At 42.0% G+C, this 19,637-nt stretch overlaps 1 protein-coding gene across 6 annotated transcripts in view; it reads left to right on the forward strand.

Moving 5' to 3' along the window:
* The first annotated feature begins 377 nt into the window (after positions 1-377).
* ARHGEF9 (Cdc42 guanine nucleotide exchange factor 9) overlaps positions 378-19,637 on the forward strand; it is a 426,609-nt gene continuing 407,349 nt past the window's right edge. For 4 of the 6 annotated variants that reach the window (XM_061410327.1, XM_061410326.1, XM_061410329.1 and 1 more), the window contains exon 1: positions 378-940. The gene's annotated coding sequence lies outside the window, so the exon portion shown is untranslated. The remainder of the gene's footprint in view (positions 941-19,637) is intronic. The other 2 variants (XM_061410328.1, XM_061410330.1) reach the window with 2 other exon arrangements.

Here is a 19,637-nt window from a genome sequence, read left to right on the forward strand (position 1 = left end):
CCAGGCCAGGGTGTGGTGCACCGTAGGAGTCTCTGGCGGCCTCTCAGAGGGGCCTGGAAAGGGGAGGATCCCTCCTTACTCTGCCCTCCCAGACTTTGGCTCCAGAGAGGTCAGCCATTTGGCTAATGAAATGTTTGTGTTACGTCAGGTATTGGTGGACCAAGTCAGTCTTCGCGACCCAAGCACACGGCAGGGCGGGGAGGTGGGTGGCGTTAGCGAGCAGCGAGTTTGACGCTCTGCCGCTCACCCTAGCTCCGGTACCTCCGCCTCCACCCCCTAGAGTATCTAGGCCGCCCAAGTCCGCCCCTGGGAGGGAGTGTGCGTTGGCCTTCAGCCAGCCTTCTCCGTGCAGGCAGCAGAGTTCCGATCTGAACTTCAGGATTGGGGCCCCTCCCTACCACTCCTACTCACTTTACTCGCCTCTAAGGCTCCGTCTTCCGCCAATTGTGACCCGAGGAACCCGCCGTCCTGACGCCCAGTAGCTGGCGAGCAGCAGCGCCAGGAGAGGCTCAGTTGAATTCAAACCTCCTTGACCCCTAGCTGACGCCGCAGGCACCTCCGCCAGAGCTCTCGGGCGTGCGGGTAACCTGCTGAGAGCGACTGCGGCCTACAAGCGAGGCTCAGCTGGGGGCCAGGGGCTGTCACAGAAACCGGTGGCTGATTCTCTCTTTTGGGCTGCCTAGGCGGCGACCAGCAGCGCTCCCTCCTCAGCGGCGCCCCTTCCGAAGCTGCCTCTGTGCTATCCTCTGCCGGCCCCCTAGCCCTGCTGCTCATCAGTGGTCAGTCCAACTCCTGGCTACGAGGGACGGGAACCCTCCATCCAGCCTGCCGCTCTATTCCGGGCCTGACCGTGGCGAAAGGAGCGCAACCTAGGTGAGGACCCATCCACCTCTAGGTCCAGTCGTCCAACGGAGCGCTTCAACCACTCAATGCTTGCAAGGTAACTCCCACTGTAGGCTCTCTGCAGAACTAGTGTCTTGTGCCCGCCAGGGCAAAGGTCCACTTTTGCCACCAGCTTGGGGAAAATGCTCGAGACAAGGGCTACCTGGGGAGCCTGCAGGGACCACTGGGGCATGCCAAGATAGGTAGTTGAGCAGGAGCACCTGCCTGGCGCGACTCAAGGCTTAACAGTTTACATGGTTCAACAATTGAGCCTACAGATTTAGGGATGTAGGGTAGCTGAGTTCTACTGTGGGAATGGGATGGGGAAATGAGGAAGAGAGATGGGGGAGGTAAGGAGCCAAGGACAGTGTTGGGGAAGCTACCAGTGGCAGTGTGAAGCTACTGGCTCACCTGAGGACCGAACACTTCAACACTTGGCCACCTTGGGGTGTTGTGCTCAGTTCAGCCTTTGCTTGTGTTGTAAGGGGCTTGAGGCCACAAGGTAAGTGCACTTCTGTTGGCCCAATTCTCCAGGCAGAGACCAAATGACAACCTCTCATTATAAATGTAATGATTTTGTGGAAAATGAGGCCAACCTTAGTCCCCCTATTTGCAGGAAGATGAAATCTGAGTGGGTGAAGGATAGTCTTGCAGTGAACCATTTTGAAGGAAGGGAAGTAGAGCAAGGGTGCTCTCTTCAAATGCCTTCAAAGCTGTCATGTGGAAAAGGATTATTTGTCCTAAGTGTCTCTAGACAGGAGAACCTAGGATGGGTCAGATTTCAACAGAGTGGAAACCACCAGGAGGCAGAATTAAGCTTACTATAAAGGAACTTCATTCTAACAGGGAGGGAGGAGTATTTTTATTGTGTATCAGGCAATTTGCTAAGTGCTTTACATAAATTCCCTGGTGGCTCAGAGGTTAAAATGTCCACCTGCAAGGCGGGACACCGCGGTTTAATTCCTGGGTCGGGAAGATCCCCTGGAGAAGGAAATGGCAACCCACTCCAGTATTCTTGCCTGGAGAGTCCCATGGACAGAGGAACCTGGTAGGTTACAGTCCGCAGGGTCACAAAGAGTCGGACACGACTGAGCGACTTCACTTTCATTTTCACTTCTTTACATAAATTATCCCATTTAACACTTAGCAAGGTTTGGATATGTCCAATGATAAAATGGAATGCCAGGAAGTAACAGAGTCTCTGTTCGTCTAGGCTGCAGCTCTTTCTGTTCTTAAGACGAGGTTTGTGACAACCATCTATTCATTTGCTGGGGCTGAAAAAGGCTTGTACAAGATATTGGGAGAGTCAATCATTCATTCATGCCGTGACTTTAGAGAAATACCATCATCTCTCTGGACTTCAAGTCCCTCTTCTTTAAAGTCAGAGAATTAGACTTCACTGGGTTACCTGAAAAAAAATCCCTTTGACCAGTAAAAATAAAATTGTAAAAAAAATGGGCTTTAGTTTTTTGCACTCTTGAATTTACAGGAGTTGTAGAATTGGATCTCCACAACATCTTGAAGATGGATCCCTAAAGGAACTAAAATGCCTCTCCCTTCTTTCACTGGCTGAGGTGTGACTCTAATGTCCATCCAACAGATACACTTTGAATGGCTGTAGTGTTTCCCAACAGCCAAGGTCTCTGAAGAGTAAAAACTCAGGGCCTCCTTTGATGTTGCTTAGATTGTCCAATGACAACTGCATTGCTTTTTAGTCACTGCAAAGGCAATTGCTCTGTCTTGTTATGCAAAAACGCAGAGCATCTGCTGGTGTGGTACATTGTACTGAGCAAATGGAGATGAGGACAGAGAGTAATGGATGAAATAGGCTCTTGCCCTTAGAGAGCTTCAAGTCATTTATGGGAAAGGCAGGTACAAGGATCACAGACCATATTATAAGGCAGAATGTTGCTTTGAGGGGGGTGTACAGAAAAGACAGAAATCATGTGGAGCCATAAAAATACACTAGGTTAGAAATTTGGGAGCCTTAGATTCTAATCTTGGCTGGGCACTTAAGGCAGGTCAGCCCACCTTCTGAGGCCTGAAACTTTAAGACTTTCTGGTATTAGATGAGAATTTCTGGTTTGGGTGGGTCCTCAAGAGGCATTTGTGGTGGGCCTTGAAGTGCTCTGGGTAGGGCTTACACTAACAGAGGAAGATAGCAGAAACTGGGACAAAATTCCTGGACACATGAAAAACATATGTGCCTTCATGGATATGTTGTTGTTGTTCAGTTGCTCAGTTGTGTCCTACTCTTTGCAACCCCATGGACTGCAGCACACCAGGCTTCCCTGTCCTTCACAATCTCCCGGAGCTTGCTCAAACTCATGTCCATTGATTCAGTGATGCCATTCAACCATCTCATCCTCTGTCATCATCCTCTTCTCTGCCTGCCTTCAATATTTCCCAGCATCAGAGTCTTTTCCGAGTCAGCTCTTCACATCAGGTGGCCAACCTATTGGAGCTTCAACTTCAGCATCAGACCTTCCACTGAATATTCAGAGTTGATTTCCTTTAGGATTGACTGGTTTGATTTCCTCGATGTCCAAGGGAGTCTCAGGAGTCTTCTCCAGCATCAGAGTTTGAAGGCATCAGTTCTTTGGTGCTCAGCCTTTTTTACTGTCCAGCTCTCTCATCTGTACATGGCTACTGGAAAAACCATAGCTTTGACTATATGGTCCTTTGTTGGCAAAGTAATGTCTCTGCTTTTTAATACACTAAGTTTGTCATTGCTTTACTTCCAAGGAGCAAGCATCTTTTAATTTCATGGCTGCAGTCATCGTATACAATGATTTTGGAGCCCAAGAAAATAAAGTCTGTCACTGTTTCCATTGTTTCCCTGTCTGTTTGCCATGACATGATGGGACCGAATGCCATGATCTTAGTTTTTTGAATGTTGAGTCTTAAGTCACTTTTTCACTCTCCTCTTTCACTTTCATCAAGAGGCTCTTTAGTTCTTCTTCACTTTTTTGCCATAAGGGTGGTATCATCTGCTTGTCTGAGGTTATTGATATTTCTCCCAGCAATCTCAATTCCATCTTGTGATTTATCCAGCCCAGCATTTCACATGATGTACTCTGCATATAAGTTAAACAAGCAGGATGACAAGATACAGCCTTGACATTCTCCTTTCCCAATTTGGAACCAATCTGTTGTTCTATGTTTAGTTCTAACTGTTGCTTCTTGTTCTTGACCTGCATACAGGTTTTGCAGGAGGCAGGTAAGGTAGTCTGGTATCCCCATGTCTTTAAGAATTTTCCACAGTTTGTTGTGATATACACAGTCAAAGGCTTTAGCATAGTCAATGAAACAGAAGTAGATGTTTTTCTAGAATTCTCTAGCTTTTTCTATGATCCAGCAGATGTTGGCATCGATTTCTGGTTCCTCTGCCTTTTCTAAATCCAGCTTGTACATATGAAAGTTCTCACTTCACATACTGTTGAAGCCTAGCTTGAAGGAACTGACAGCTAATGGCTAGTGTGACTGCTGATCCAAAAAAGGAAAATAGAAATTGGGGTTGCAAACGGAGCCCTTGAGCACTAGACTGACAGTTTGTACCTGCTCCTGGAAAGGCAAAATTAGCAGCTTGCAGCCACGCTTGGTTTTTGAGCTGGGCAGTGCCAGTGAACAAACACCTGTGACATTGTGTAGTCTCCCATAAAAAACTATGCCTTGCCCAATCTTCATTCTACTCAGAAGTTCAAGGAATGGCAGTGCTTCCCTGTCTAATGGTAGACAGTACCTCTTAATGACAATGGAGAAGAAACACCATGGGGGTGGAGTGAGCCATCCTTAAGATGGCTTCCAATGAACTGCATATGGTCTGGCCCTTCGCTAGGAGTGAGGGTGGTCAGCCTTGTTGGCTGCTGAGGGATGGAGGATGACACTGATGGGCTGAGTGTAATCCTCACTGTCTGACTGAGGCTGAAGGACATAGGGCACAGTGGAGACTTGGAGAAGGGCAAGGGAAGACAGACTTTTTGAGATCATGTGACTTGATTTAATGGTATATCCTGTCCAGAAAAAGATTTTGGAAACCACTGGTGGAATCAAGAGTAGATCCAGGTTTCTGATGTGGTCTGGTGATATTGAAGAAGCCTAGCCAATCCTGCTACAGAGATGGAAAGAACTTTTGCCTGGGAGTCAGGAGACTTTAGTTTAATCGAGTTTCTTTCCCTCTCTGAGCCTCACTTTTTCCACTGTTACTTGTGGAAGTGGGAGAGTTCGGCCTCAGTGAGTCTTTAGGTCCTTTCTAGCTCTAAAGAGCTAGGAAAGATATATAATTTCTATCCCCCATGGATGAATCCAGAGAGACTGTCCAGATTTGAAGTTATAAAACTGGGATTCATTGTGAACCTAAGGCTTACAAAAGAATCTTTGTATTGCAGACTGGGACTCCTTGTCCTTGTTAGAGGAAGGTCAGAAGGAGTGTCATTGAGCTGAATTCTTAGGATATTTCCTTTCTCAAATCCACTTCCTTTTCCATCCTCTACCAACAATTCTTTTTCAGATTTCGAGTGACCATTGCTCTGCCCTTAGCACCTGGCACATTGGGCCTTTTTTTTTTCCTATTTCTTACAGAAGGGAGCTTTTGGGCTCTTTGCCTTGTGTTTACACAGTGAACCTCAGAGCCATCGTCATCTTCTCTTTCCTAGAATCCAACATATACAACCTTGTCCCAGTTGACTTAACTGCTAAGTCTTTATAGTCAATGTCAATAATATCTTTTGTCTTTTATGAATTTTAAAACATAAGAGTAATTCTGCAACTTACTTTGAAATGCATCAAAAGATAAGAAAATACAGTGCCAGACTGGGCTCTATGCTACACAACAATGGATGGGATGGGGGCAAGGGAGGGAAGCCAGGGAGGGAGGGGGTGTATGTATAATTATGGCTGATTTGCATTGTTGTACGGCAAAAACCAACACAATATTGTAAAAATTAAAAAAAAAAACTTTACAAAAAGACTTCAATCAAAAATGGATAGATGGATTAATAAGTAGATAAATGAATAATTAATAAATGGATGCTAAATCAAAGATAAATGAATGGCAAACAGATAAATAAAATATCAGGGGAAATAAGTAATGTACAGTTAAAAGTGCTATGTGCTCAATCACTCAGTTGTGCCCATTTGTGGCCCCATGGACTGTAGTCTGCCCTACCCACCCCCCCAGGCTCTTCTGCCCATTGAATTTTCCCAGGCAAGAATAATGGAGTGGGGTGCCATTTCTTTTTCCAGGAGATCTTCCCAACCCAGGGATAGAACCTGCTTCTCTTGCATCTCCTGCATTGACAGGCAAATTCTTTTACCACTAGTGTCACTTTCTTATTGGTTGCACTAGTGGTAAAGAATCCTTCTGCCAATGCAGAAGATATAAGAGATGCAGGTTCGATCCCTGGATCCCTGGGTTGGGAAGAGCACCTGGAGCAGGGCATGGAAGTCCGCTCCAGTATCCATGTCTAGAGAATCCCATCGACAGAGGAGCCTGGCAGGCTACCGTCCATAGGGACTCACAGAGATGAATACAACTCAAGCGACTTAGCACACACGCCACCTGGGAAGCCCCAGTCAACAGTCATATTGCAGACAATTCAAACTATATAAAAGTACACAGAATAAGAAGGAAAAGCTCCTTACATCCATATTTTCCTCCCAGAGGTAAATATAGTTCACAATTTTCTGTGTATTCTTCTAATCCTTTTTTCTATATGTATCCAAAACTATATACATCCATATCAACCTAATAGTTTTGCTTTTAAATTTAAATGGATCACACTTTATAGCTGAGTCAGTAATTTGCATTTTTGACTTCACAATATATTTTGGACATCTCATTTCAGTATATGGATCTACCTCATTTTTAAAAACAGCTACATATTTCATAGTATGGGTATACCATAGTGTATTTTAATATTTCTTCTGATGTATAGCTAAATGATTTCCAATTCTTTCCTATGACACATAAGGCTTCAGGATACCTCTTTGGTTATTTATTATGTACATGTGAACATCTATGTCTGTAAGGTAGATTCCTAGAAATGAAATTGTTGTGCCAAAAGAGTTATGCTTTAAAATTCTGCCCCTCCCCTCCAATATTTCATTATGGATATTTTCAAACATACAGATAAGTTGAAAGAATTATACAGTGAACACCCATATATCCACTACCTAGATACTACCATTAACATTTAACTGTATTTGCTTTATCACATATCCCTCTTTCTATACATTCATTAAGTCATCTTTCAAATTCTGTACATTGTACAAATGAAATATGGTTTTTTGAGCCATTTACATATTCCTTACTACTGCAGAGGTTAAGTATATAAAAATACACTTAGCCATTTATATTTCTTTTCTATAAATTTTCTTTTCATATTAGTGCTCATTTGTCTGTGGTAACTTGTTCATATTTTGCTCGTGGATCTGTGAAAGCTCTTTATTTTGTAATATGTCTTATACAGTGATGATCTTGCAGAACTCAGAGTTTTTCCAAAAACATAATTTGGCTGATTGAAAATTCCTTCCTTTCAACCCATCTCACTATTTTCATCCTCAAGCTGTCATAATTTCTCTCCTGGACAATTTGTTTAAAAACAAATATGATGGCATCACTCTCCTGCTTAAAACAAATCTGATGATGTCAACAGTCCCACAATGCAGAATATAGTCCAAGCTCTTTAGCCTTAAGTCTAACTCTGACAACAAACTGCCTCTCTATTGCTATCCCTTCTACTCTAGTTTAAAACTCCTGAATTCAGCCAAATTTAGCAACTTGCTTTTCTTCATATGCACACCAAAAATTGTATCCTCTTTTTTTTCCTCAGGCCTTCCATCTGAAATATTTTTTACTCCTCCCATCTCCACATGACTAAATTTTGTTTATCTTTTAATGCCTCTTCCACATGGTCATCCCAAAGTCCATTCCTTCAAAATGCATGTACTTTAGAGGAAATGTACACTCTTCTCTGAAGTTTCAGCCTCTCTCACTCTCTCCTTCCTCTTCCCCATGCTCCACACCTGAACTAGCTATTATACTATTTAATTAGCTACATGCATAAAAAAGTATTATATTTTCTGTTTTCTTTTTCTTTAAGGGCCTTAAACATTAGATGTTCAAAAAATTAAGAAACAGATGAATTTAGCCTGAAAATAAGTGCAAACCCATATACCTAAAGAAAGGAATTTCCACATCTGCCTTGGCATTCTTGGTGTATCTGAAGATTTTGGGGTGGAGTGCAATAGAGGCATATGGAAGGATAAAACAACTTGGAACGTTTTTAGTGCTGACTGATGTCCTTTCTCTGAGACAGATGATGTAAGAAGTATAGCTTAGTGATGGAGGCTATGGGTGGGAATCGCAGAGCTATTTCTAAGCTGTTAACACTTTGGGCACTGCTAATTTGCCAAAGTCAATCTGAATGTAATGTGGCTAAAGCTACTTTGTTATGTCATCTTGGACAGACTGCTAACACACTCTGAGCTTCAGGTTCTCATTGGTCAAACAATGGGAAAATAATACCTATTTTGCCATAGGAAGGAGCAAATTATATGATCTGTGGAAATAAAAACATACAGTTTAAAAAGAACTAAAATACTACATAAGTTTGAAGTATTTCTGATTCTTGTGGGGTTGAGTCAGGAGACCTGAGTTCGAGGTGTTACTTTTGACAAGTACCTTGCTCTTTCTTGGCTTTGGTTTGTCATCTATACAACTTGATTAGACTAGATTTGTGATTTTCAGCAAAGATGTATTCCATGGAAGCCCAGTATGCTCCCAGTGGAACTCCTTGGGCTCTTAGATTATCTTCTGTGTTAGTACCCAAGAGATGGTCTAGACTAAGCTAAATAATCTCCAAAATTCTTTGAGTTCTGATGTTTTTGATTCTGCCTCTCTAGTGGCTCTACCATCACTGCAAAACATGGTGGTAATGAATCTATTCGGATAGATATATTCCAGATATTCCTATCTGAACTTCTCTCACACTTCTTTCCCAGGGTCTTTACTGTCTCCAGTTTTCTGCCAGGATCTGTGGCCTGTCTCCTAGGACTGGCTATTTTAGGAGCTTGTTCTTAGATACCAACACCATTATTAATGCCACAGTTGAGGGCTGTGGGGGCAATGGCCAATGGAAGAAGGAAGGAAGGCACAGCCTGAGTTCCCAAGTGCTTTTTGGAAGCCCCCTTGACCATGACCTTTTGGGTTATGAGTGGGAAGAGCAGCATCAGTGAAACAAGTAGCCTACGAAGGTTCACTATCCATTCCCCTAGTTTGATTCTCAAAGCTTACAGCTAGCTTCGATTAGCTTACAGTTGATATCTGAAGTCACGCCTGGCTTTTGGACACACAAGCAGACAGTACTGGCCCTTGCCTAACACCTAAAGCCAAGCTCTCAGTCTAGCTCCCAAGGCATCCTTCTAAACTAGCCTATTTATCCTATTTTTTCCATCCATTTATTAGGTAACTGAATCCTAATAAACCTAATTGAGGACCACCCTCAAATAAAATGTAACTGAGCTCCAGAAAAGCTCATTAATGACCATTTGCAAACAAGACACCACAGTTTGTTCTGTTTCAGAATGGCATTTTCCTGATTTAAAAAAGAACAAGGAGTGAAAAACTGTAGTCAACATTTTGAAATTCCTCCCAAGTATATTTCAATCCAAGTATTGACTGAGGAGAGAAACAAAAGGGGAAGAAAAGAAGAAAGAGAGATGGGGGAGGGAAGGTGGGATGAAAATCAGTGAGTGATGCAGGCACTCACAAAGGTAAAATTATGAAGTTTTGAAGTGCTCTTTATCCCTGTGCCTTCACAGCTTCGATCTGAATGAGAGGGAAATTATTCATAATAGCTCATCAGAAGCAGTGATCAGAGTACCATTACCCCAGACTATCTCTGGTCTCCCAGAATTAGGCCCCCTTAAACAAGCCATTTGTTCACTTTTTCCTTGCTTACCCATCCCCCCAACCTGTTTGTTGATATCTTGATGCTTTCATAACTACCATTCTGCAAGCTAGACTGGGGTACAGGAGGTCAAGAGAATTGGGATGTTGGAAGATGAAGATGGGTAGGGAAGTTTGGACCCTCGGGCTGAGGACCTTGAAGCTAGAAGTGGGAGAGTTTATATAGTTAGTACTCTGTTCTTCCTGTCCCTGGTGATGGGGGGTTGTTGGGAGTTGGGGGTAGGGTTAGAGGACAAGATAATGTAGGCTAAAGAAACTGGGTCATGAACATTGTTGAAGTCAGATAATCTTGAAGTCTGATTTTAGTCAACAGCTTCCATCACTTTTTTCCTAGCCCCAAACCAGTGATGAAGGCACATTTGCTTTTCTTTTTGTTAGTTTTACCATTTTTATTCCTGTGGAGCAAAATGAGAAAGAGCCAGGGGGATAAGACTTGGGAGGAGGGTCAGGTGAAATGAGTCAGCTAGGGTTTCAGAGAAGAGCTGATAATCAGGACAGTGGGAATGGGTTTCTGGAGCAGAACAGGGGCTGGTGGGAGGAGTTTCCCTGCTTATCTGTCTTGGATTCTGACAGAATCCTGAGCAGGAAACGGGCTGTACTCATATTGCTCTCCAAGGTTGGAAGATAGGTGCCTTGTGGCCTTCTCCATCTGCAAAAGTAGACAAAGGGCTGATGGGAAAGCACTAGGCCCTGTGTCTGGAGTCTCTGCTCTTCCCATCCCCAACTTTGATTACTGGGCCTCCTTTTATAGTGTGTGTGTGTGTGTGTGTGTGTGTGTGTGTGTGTGTGTGTGTTTATTTTAATGTATTTTTTTCTGGTATGGAAAACAGTAGACCTCATGAGTCCTGAGAGCCTGATTACAGGAAATAAGGGGTTAATATGGGTGAGTGTGGGGCATAGTGTCCATCTTCAGGGTATTCTAATTGCCCACTTCATTTGCTTCATCCCCTTGCCCTTAGCTCCCAAGTGCCGTAGCTCGACAATTTCCTGTCTTTTCTCTCTTCCCTTCCCTTCTGTTCCTCCCCTCAGTTAAAACCCAATTTCTTCTATGCCATTTGATCTCAGCTAGATTTTAGGAAATGTCCTGTGATTAATTCATACTAAGGTGTACTGATTGATTTACAGCCATCTTTTCCCACCCCATCCTCTCACAGGATAGTTCTTCCTCTCTGATAGCAGTGTTTGGCTATCATTGGTGGACCTTTCTGGCTTCTGGCCCCCATTCACACTTCATAGTTCAGTTCTGTTCAGTCACTCAACCATGTCTGACTCTTTGTGATCCCGTGGACTGCAGCATGCCAGGCTTCCCTGTCCATCACCAACTCCCCAGACCTTGCTCAAACTAATGTCCATCAAGTCTGTGATGCCATCCAACCATATCATTTTCTGTTGTTCCCTTCTCCTCCTGCCTTCAACCTTTTCCGGCATCAGGGTCTTTTCCAATGAGTCAATTCTTCATATCAGGTGGCCAAAGTACTAGAGCTTCAGCTTCAGCATCAATCCTTCCATGAATATTCAGGACTGATTTCCTTTATAATTGACAGGTTTGATCCCCGCTATCCAAGGGACTCTCTTCTCCAACACCACAGTTCAAATCCGACTTCACAGGGAATAAATAGAGCAGATTTTTCTCTGTCATCAGGTTATTATTCTGTTAACCAGGATAATAGTAACCACCTCATCACCTTATTATGAGAATTAAATGAATTTATGCAGTAAAGCACTTGGAACAGGGCCTTACACAGAGTAATCCCACAATAAATGTTAGCTGTTATTAATTCTGTCATGAAAGAAGCAGTGTGGTAGTATGAAGAAAGCACTGGATTAAGAGTCAAAAGTTCTAGTACTGGCTATTCCACTCTCTTGCTATGTCTCCATGGACAAGTCCCTGAACCCTCTGGAGTTTAGTTTCACTACTGAGCCATGAGGAATGGAACCAAGTTATTTCTAAAGGCCCTCATAGGTCTGTCATTCCTAGTTATAGAATTCTAATCCCCTAAGGACAGCGGATACTTGGTCAAAAGGGTGAGGTAAGAGCAGGATATATAAATTGCCTGGGTAGTAAGCCTTCCACAGAGTAAAGGTTTTTGCTTGGTACTGGCACTAGAGCTGCCTTTAGGCTGTTATAAGTTGACACATAAGCCAGAGAATTTTAGCTGTAGACTGAGAAGCTGCAGTATCTTCAGAAGTCCTCTGTATTTAGTTATATAAAGGCTTAAAAATCCTTATATATAGGCAAATTCACAAGACTCTTACTACCTTAGGGGTGTATGGGAGCTATCATCCAGAATATAAGCTTACTCTCTGCATGTCATTCTCATTTCAAGCTTTGCTGTGATCACTTGTCCCTTAGTTCAAGACAGAGTTGGCTGGGCCATTCACTGTTCCCCAGAAAGAAACAATGGGTTACATATGTGAAACATAGACTGATTTTCCCTGGGTTGAGATCCTCTCCTCACCTCTCAGTATATCTCCCTCCCCAGAACTCTGAGGCTCTTTACCTTCCTAGGCTTGGGATGTGAGAGAGATCACTAATCTAATAATGAATCTAAGAGGAAGTGGAGCATTTTGCTGAACCTTTGGCTTGACCCTTGGTAATGAATGGGACAGAGTTTTCTGCACTAATCTTCTCTTGCCTATAACTAGAATTTGGTGTGCCAACTTCCTTTTGGCTGAGTCAAGAATGAATGTTATAACCTGGGGTCATGATGTATCTCAGCTTAGAATCATAGGAAAAAGTTTTTCCTATTACTGTCTTTTGTTTTTTCCCCCCTGAATGTTATGCATCAAAGTAATACAGGCCGGTTGGCCAGTCTTAAGACTCTGTGGTGGAGAAACAGCTGCTCTGTCTGAGCCCATGCTATTCCTGTGACAGAAGCCTGCAAATGTAAATTACTTTGCAAAGGTAGGAATGAGCTACTCAAACTCTTTCCCTTATGCAGAGATGAACCTATGGAAGGTTGAAGGTTGGAGTTGTGTTAGGGTAAAAAGGAGAGCAGGATGGGAAATAGTAAGACTAACTTTTAAACAGTCAGCATTTATTGAGGGTCAGCTATGTGCTTAGCCTTGGACCAGGCAATGTTGTAGAGGGGAGGAGAGACTCAGGATTGGTGAAAAGAGATTGTAGGGAAGGTCAGAGGGGCAAGGACCCTAGCCCAGAATTCTTCACATCTAAGACTTCCTCACTGCACTTTTGGAGCAGCAAATGATAGTTAAGTTATAACCTGTGTGATCTTAATATTCAGAAAATAAGAGGAAGTAGAAATCACTTCCCACTGATGTGGGCCAGTGCAAACCTTTGTAGGGTGTGTAAGGAGAAGCAAGGATAATATTCCAAGCAGAGTGTAGGGCATTATGGCTGAACTGTTAATAAATGTTGGTCCTCTTCATCTGTTTCACCATCTAGGACAATTACTTCATTTCTCTCCCCACATCTCTTATCCTCCCTTCCTCATGTTCTTTGACTTAACAAAATTGCAGCCAACACTTGGAGATGCCTCTTTGGGAGTCAGGCAAAACTACAGCTTTGTGAACTGGTCCATGTGTCTCTTGGTCATTATATTCCACTGTCCTGGAACATGCAATAGAGAAGTTTTGAAGATGGGAAAAGCCTCTTATCCTCATCTCATCCATCAGAGGACAGAGAGAAGAAGCAAGAACTACAATCTTGCAGCCTCCAGAACGAAAACCACAATCACAGAAAGCCAACCAAAATGAACATATGGATCACAGCCTTGTGTAACTCCATGAAGCTATGAGCCATGCCATGGAGGGCCACCCTAGAAGAATGGACATGGTGGAGAATTCTGAGAAAACATGGTTCACTGGAGATGGGAATGGCAAACCACTTCAATATTCTTGTGTTGAGAACCCCATTAACAGTATGAAAAGGGACAAAGATATGACATCAGAAGATGGGCCCACCCAGATCAGTAGGTGTCCAATATGCTACTGGGGAAGAGCAAAGGAAGAGCTCCAGAAGGAATGAAGAGGCTGAGCCAAAGTGGAAATGATACCAAGTTGTGGATATGACTGGTGAAAGTAAAGTGTGATGCTGTAAAGAACAATATTGCATAGGAACCTGGAATGTTAAGTCCATGAATCAAGTTAAATTGGAAGTGGTCAAACAGGAGATGGCAAGAGTGAACATCGACATTTTAGGAATCAGTGAACTAAAATGTTCGCTAACTAAACTAAATGAACTAAAATCAGTGAACTAAAATGGACAGGGATGGGTGAATTTAATTCAGATGATCAGTACATCTACTACTGTGGGTAAGAAACCCTCAGAAGAAAATGGAGTAGCCCTCACAGTCAACAGAAGTGTTCAGAATGCAGTACTTGGGTGCAATCTCAAAAACAACAGAAGGATCTCAGTTCGTTTCCAAGGCAAATCAATCAACATCTCAGTAATCCAAGTCTATGCCCCAACCACTAATGCTGAAAAAGCTGAAACTGAATGGTTCTATGAAGACTTACAAGACCTTCTAGAACTAACACCAAAAAAAAAAAAAAGATGTCCTTTCATCTTAGGGGATTGGAATGCAGAAGTAGGAAATCAGTACATACCTGGAGTAACGGGCAAGTTTGGCCTTGGAGTACAAAATTAAGCAGGGCAAAAGCTAATAGCATTTTGTCAAGAGAAAACACTGGTCATAGCAAACAATCTCTTCCAATAACAAGAGAGGCCATTCTATTCATGGACATCACTAGATGGTTAATATCGAAATCAGATTGATTATAATATATTCTTTGCATCAGAAAATGGAGAAGCTCTATATAGTGAGCAAAAACAAGACCTGTATCTGACTGTGGCTTAGATCATGAGCTCCTTATTGCAAAATTCAGGCTTAAATTGAAGAAAGTCGGGAAAACCACTAGGCCATTCAGATATAACCTAAATCAAATCCCTTATAATTACCTAGTGGAGGTGATAAATAGATTCAAAGGATTAGATACGGTAGACAAAGTGTCTGAGGGCTTCCCAGGTGGGGCTGCTGCTGCTTCTGCTGCTGCTAAGTCGCTTCAGTCGTGTCTGACTCTGTGCAACCCCATAGACGGCAGCCCGCCAGGCTCCGCCATCCCTGGGATTCTCCAGGCAAGAACACCGGAGTGGGTTACCATTTCCTTCTCTAATGCATGAAAGTGAAAGGTGACAGTGAAGTCACTCAGTTGTGTCCGACTCTTAGCAACCCTATGGACTGCAGCCTGCCAGGCTCCTCCGTCCATGGGATTTCCCAAGCAAGAGTACTGGAGTGGGGTGCCATTGCATTCTCTACAGGTGGGGCTAGTGGTAAAGAAATCACCTGCCAATGCAGGAGGCATAAGAGACACGGGTTTGATCCCTGGGTCAGGAAGATTCCCTGAAGGAGGGCATGGCAACCCACTCCAATATTCTTACCTGGAGAATCCCATGGACAGTAGAGCCTGGCAGACTAGAGTCCATGGGGTTTCACAGAGTCTGATATGACTGAAGCAACGTAGCATGCACACACACACAGAGTGCCTGAAGAACTATGGACAGAGGTTCACAACATTGTACAGGAGGTGGTGACCAAAACTTTCAAAGGAAAAAAAATGCAAAATGGTTGTCTGAGGAGGCCTTACAAATAGCTGAGAAAAGGAGAGATCAAAGGTAAGAACCACAAGAAACTAACAGAAGTAGAAGAGATGAAGAAGAGTTGGCATGAATACACAGAAGGCCCATACAGAAAAATTCTCAATGACCCAGATAACCACAATTGTATGGTCTCTCTTCTAGAGGCAGACATCCAGGAGTATGAAGTTAAGTGGGCTTTAGGAAGCATTACCTAGAGCAAAGTTTGTGGTGGTTATGGAGTTCCAGCTGAGCTATTTCAAATCCTAAAAGATGATGTTGTTGAAGTGCTGCACTCAATATGCCAGCAAATTTGGAAAACTCAGCAATGCCCACAGAACTGGAGGTCAGTTTTCATTCCAATCTCAAAGAAAGACAATGCCAAAATATGTTCAAAGTACCATACAACTGTGCCAATTTCATATACTAGCGAGGTAATGCTCAAAATCCTTCAAACTAGGCTTCTACAGTAACTGAACTGGGAACTTCCAGAAGTACAATCTGGGTTTAGAAAAGGCAGAGAAACCAGAGATCAAATTTCAAACCTTAGTTGGATCATAGAAAAAGCAAGAGAATTCCATAAAATATATACTTCTCCTTCATTGACTATGCTGAAGCCCTTGACTGTGTGGATCACGACAGACTGGAAAATTCTTAAAGAGATGGGAATATCAGATCACCTTACCTTCCTCCTGAGAAACCTGTATGCAGGTCAAGAAGCAACAGTGAGAATCAGACCTGAAACAACGGAGTGGTTCAAAATTCAGAAAGGGGTACATCAAGGCTGTATATTATCACCCTGCTTACTTATAAGCAGAGTACATCATGTGAGATATCTGGCTGGTTGACTCACAAGCTGGAATAAAGATTGCTGGGAGAAGTATCAACAACCTCATATATGCAGATATTACCACTCTAATGACAGAAAGCGAAGAAAAACTATGCTGGCTTAAAGCTTAATATTCAAAAAACGAAGATATAGCATCCGGTCCCATCACTTCATGGCAAATAGATGGAGGGAAAGTGGAAACAGTGACAGGTTTTATTTTCGTGAGCTCCAGAATCTGTACAGTTTGTGACTGCAGCCACAAAATTAAAAGACGCCTACTCCTTGGAAGAAAAGCTGACAAACATAGTGCATTAAAAAGCAGAGACATCACTTTGCCAACAAAGGTCCATATAGTCAAAGCTATGGATTTTCCAGTAGTCATGTACAGATGTGAGAGTTGGACCATGAAGAAGGCTGAGTGGAAAGAATTGATGGTTTCCAATTTAGTGCTGGAGAAGACTCTTGAGAATCCTTTGCACTGCAAGGAGATCAAACCAGTCAATCCTAAAGGAAATCAACTGTGAATATTCATTGGAAGGACTGATGCAGAAGTTGAAGCTCCAATGCTTTGGGCACTTGATGCAAAGAGATGACACATTAGAAAATACTATGATGCTGGGAAAGATTGAAGGTAAAAGAAGAAGGGGAGGACAGCGGATGAGATGGTTAGATAGCATCACTACCTCAATAGACATGAATCTGAGCAAAGTCTTGGAGTGAAGGACAGAGGAGCCTGGAGTGTTGTAGTCCATGAGGTCACAGAGTCAGATGCAACTCAGCAACTGAAAAACAACAAAATTTATTTAATTTTGCTTTTATTTCTTTTGCTTTAGAAGACAGGTACCAAAAATATTACTACAGTTTATGTCAAACAGTGTTCTACCTATGTTCTATTCTAAGAGTTTTATGGTTTCAAGTCTACCTTTATGTTTTTAACACACTTTGAAGGTTTTTTTTTTTTAATATGGCATGAGGGAATGTTCTAATCTCTAATTATTTAAAATATAATTGTCTAGTTTTCACAGGAGTCATTAATGATGGGACTGTCTTTTCTCTATTGTTTATCCTTGCCTCATTTGTCATACATTAATTGACTAGAGGTGCATGTATTCATTCTGGGGTCTCTATTCTGTTACATTGATCTATGTATTTGTTTTTATGCTAGTACTATGCTTTTCTGTAAAAAAATAGTGTTAGCTTTGCAGTGTAGTCTGAAGATGGGAAAGTTGATCCCTCCAGCTTTGTTCTTTTTTTTTTTTTTAATTTTATTTTTAAACTTTACATAATTGTATTAGTTTTGCCAAATATCAAAATGAATCCGCCACAGGTATACATGTGTTCCCCATCCTAAACCCTCCTCCCTCCTCCCTCCCCATACCATCCCTCTGGGTCGTCCCAGTGCACTAGCCCCAAGCATCCAGTATCATGCATCGAACCTGGACTGGCAACTCGTTTCTTACATGATATTTTACATGTTTCAATGTCATTCTCCCAAATCTTCCCACCCTCTCTCTCTCCCACAGAGTCCATAAGACTGTTCTATACATCAGTGTCTCTTTTGCTGTCTCATACACCGGGTTATTGTTACCATCTTTCTAAATTCCATATATATGCGTTAGTATACTGTATTGATGTTTTTCCTTCTGGCTTACTTCACTCTGTATAATAGGCTCCAGTTTCATCCACCTCATTAGAACTGATTCAAATGTTTTCTTTTTAATGGCTGAGTAATACTCCAATGTGTATATGTACCACTGCTTTCTTATCCATTCATCTGCTGATGGACAACTAGGTTGCTTCCATGTCCTGGCTATTATAAACAGTGCTGCGATGAACATTGGGGTACACGTGTCTCTTTCCCTTCTGGTTTCCTCAGTGTGTATGCCCAGCAGTGGGATTGCTGGATCATAAGGCAGTTCTATTTCCAGTTTTTTAAGGAATCTCCACACTGTTCTCCATAGTGGCTGTACTAGTTTGCATTCCCACCAACAGTGTAAGAGGCTTCCCTTTTCTCCACACCCTCTCCAGCATTTATTATTTGTAGACTTTTGGATCGCAGCCATTCTGACTGGTGTGAAATGGTACCTCATAGTGGTTTTGATTTGCATTTCTCTGATAATGAGTGATGTTGAGCATCTTTTCATGTGTTTGTTAGCCCTCTGTATGTCTTCTTTGGAGAAATGTCTATTTAGTTCTTTGGCCCATTTTTTGATTGGGTCATTTATTTTTCTGGAGTTGAGCTGTAGGAGTTGCTTGTATATTTTTGAGATTAGTTGTTTTTCGGTTGCTTCATTTGCTATTATTTTCTCCCATTCTGAAGGCTGTCTTTTCACCTTGCTAATAGTTTCCTTTGATGTGCAGAAGCTTTTAAGGTTAATTAGGTCCCATTTGTTTATTTTTGCTTTTATTTCCAATATTCTGGGAGGTGGGTCATAGAGGATCCTGCTGTGATGTATGTCAGAGAGTGTTTTGCTTATGTTCTCCTCTAGGAGTTTTATAGTTTCTGGTCTTACATTTAGATCTTTAATCCATTTTGAGTTTATTTTTGTGTATGGTGTTAGAAAGTGGTCTAGTTTCATTCTTTTACAAGTGGTTGACCAGATTTCCCAGCACCACTTGTTAAAGAGATTGTCTTTAATCCATTGTATATTCTTGCCTCCTTTGTCAAAGATAAGGTGTCCATATGTGCGTGGATTTATCTCTGGGCTTTCTATTTTATTCCATTGATCAATATTTCTGTCTTTGTGCCAGTACCATACTGTCTTTTGTTTTTTTTTAAATCAAGATTGCATTGCCTATTTTTGTTCCTTTTTGGTTCCAAATGAATTTTGGAATAATTTGTTCTAGTCTTGTGGAAAAAATATCATGCATATTTTAATAGGGATTGCATTACATCTGTAGGTTCATTTAGGTAGTTATGCCATTTTCACAATATTCTTCTGATACAAGAGCACAAGCCATCTTCTCACTTCTTTGTATTATCTTTATTTTCCTTTATGAATATTTTATAGTTTTTAGCATATAGGTCTTTGACCTACTTGGTTAATTCCCAAATGTCTTGTTCTTTTTGTGTGACATTAAACAAGATTTTTAAAGAAATCTTTCTGTTTCTGATATTTCATTATTTGTATATAGAAAAATAATAGATTTCAGTATATTAATCTTGTATCCTGAAACTCTACTGAGTTAATTTCATAGTTCGAGTAGATTTTGTGTGGAGACTTCAGAGTTTTCTATATAATGTATCATGTCACCTGTAAATAGATACTGTTTCACTTCTCTTCATATTGGGGTGCTATTTACTTATTTTTCTTTTCTAATTACTGTGGCTAGGACCTCCAATACTGTGTTAAATGTAA

This window comes from Bos javanicus, chromosome X (assembly GCF_032452875.1).
Source record: "Bos javanicus breed banteng chromosome X, ARS-OSU_banteng_1.0, whole genome shotgun sequence".
NCBI lineage: Eukaryota > Metazoa > Chordata > Mammalia > Artiodactyla > Bovidae > Bos > Bos javanicus.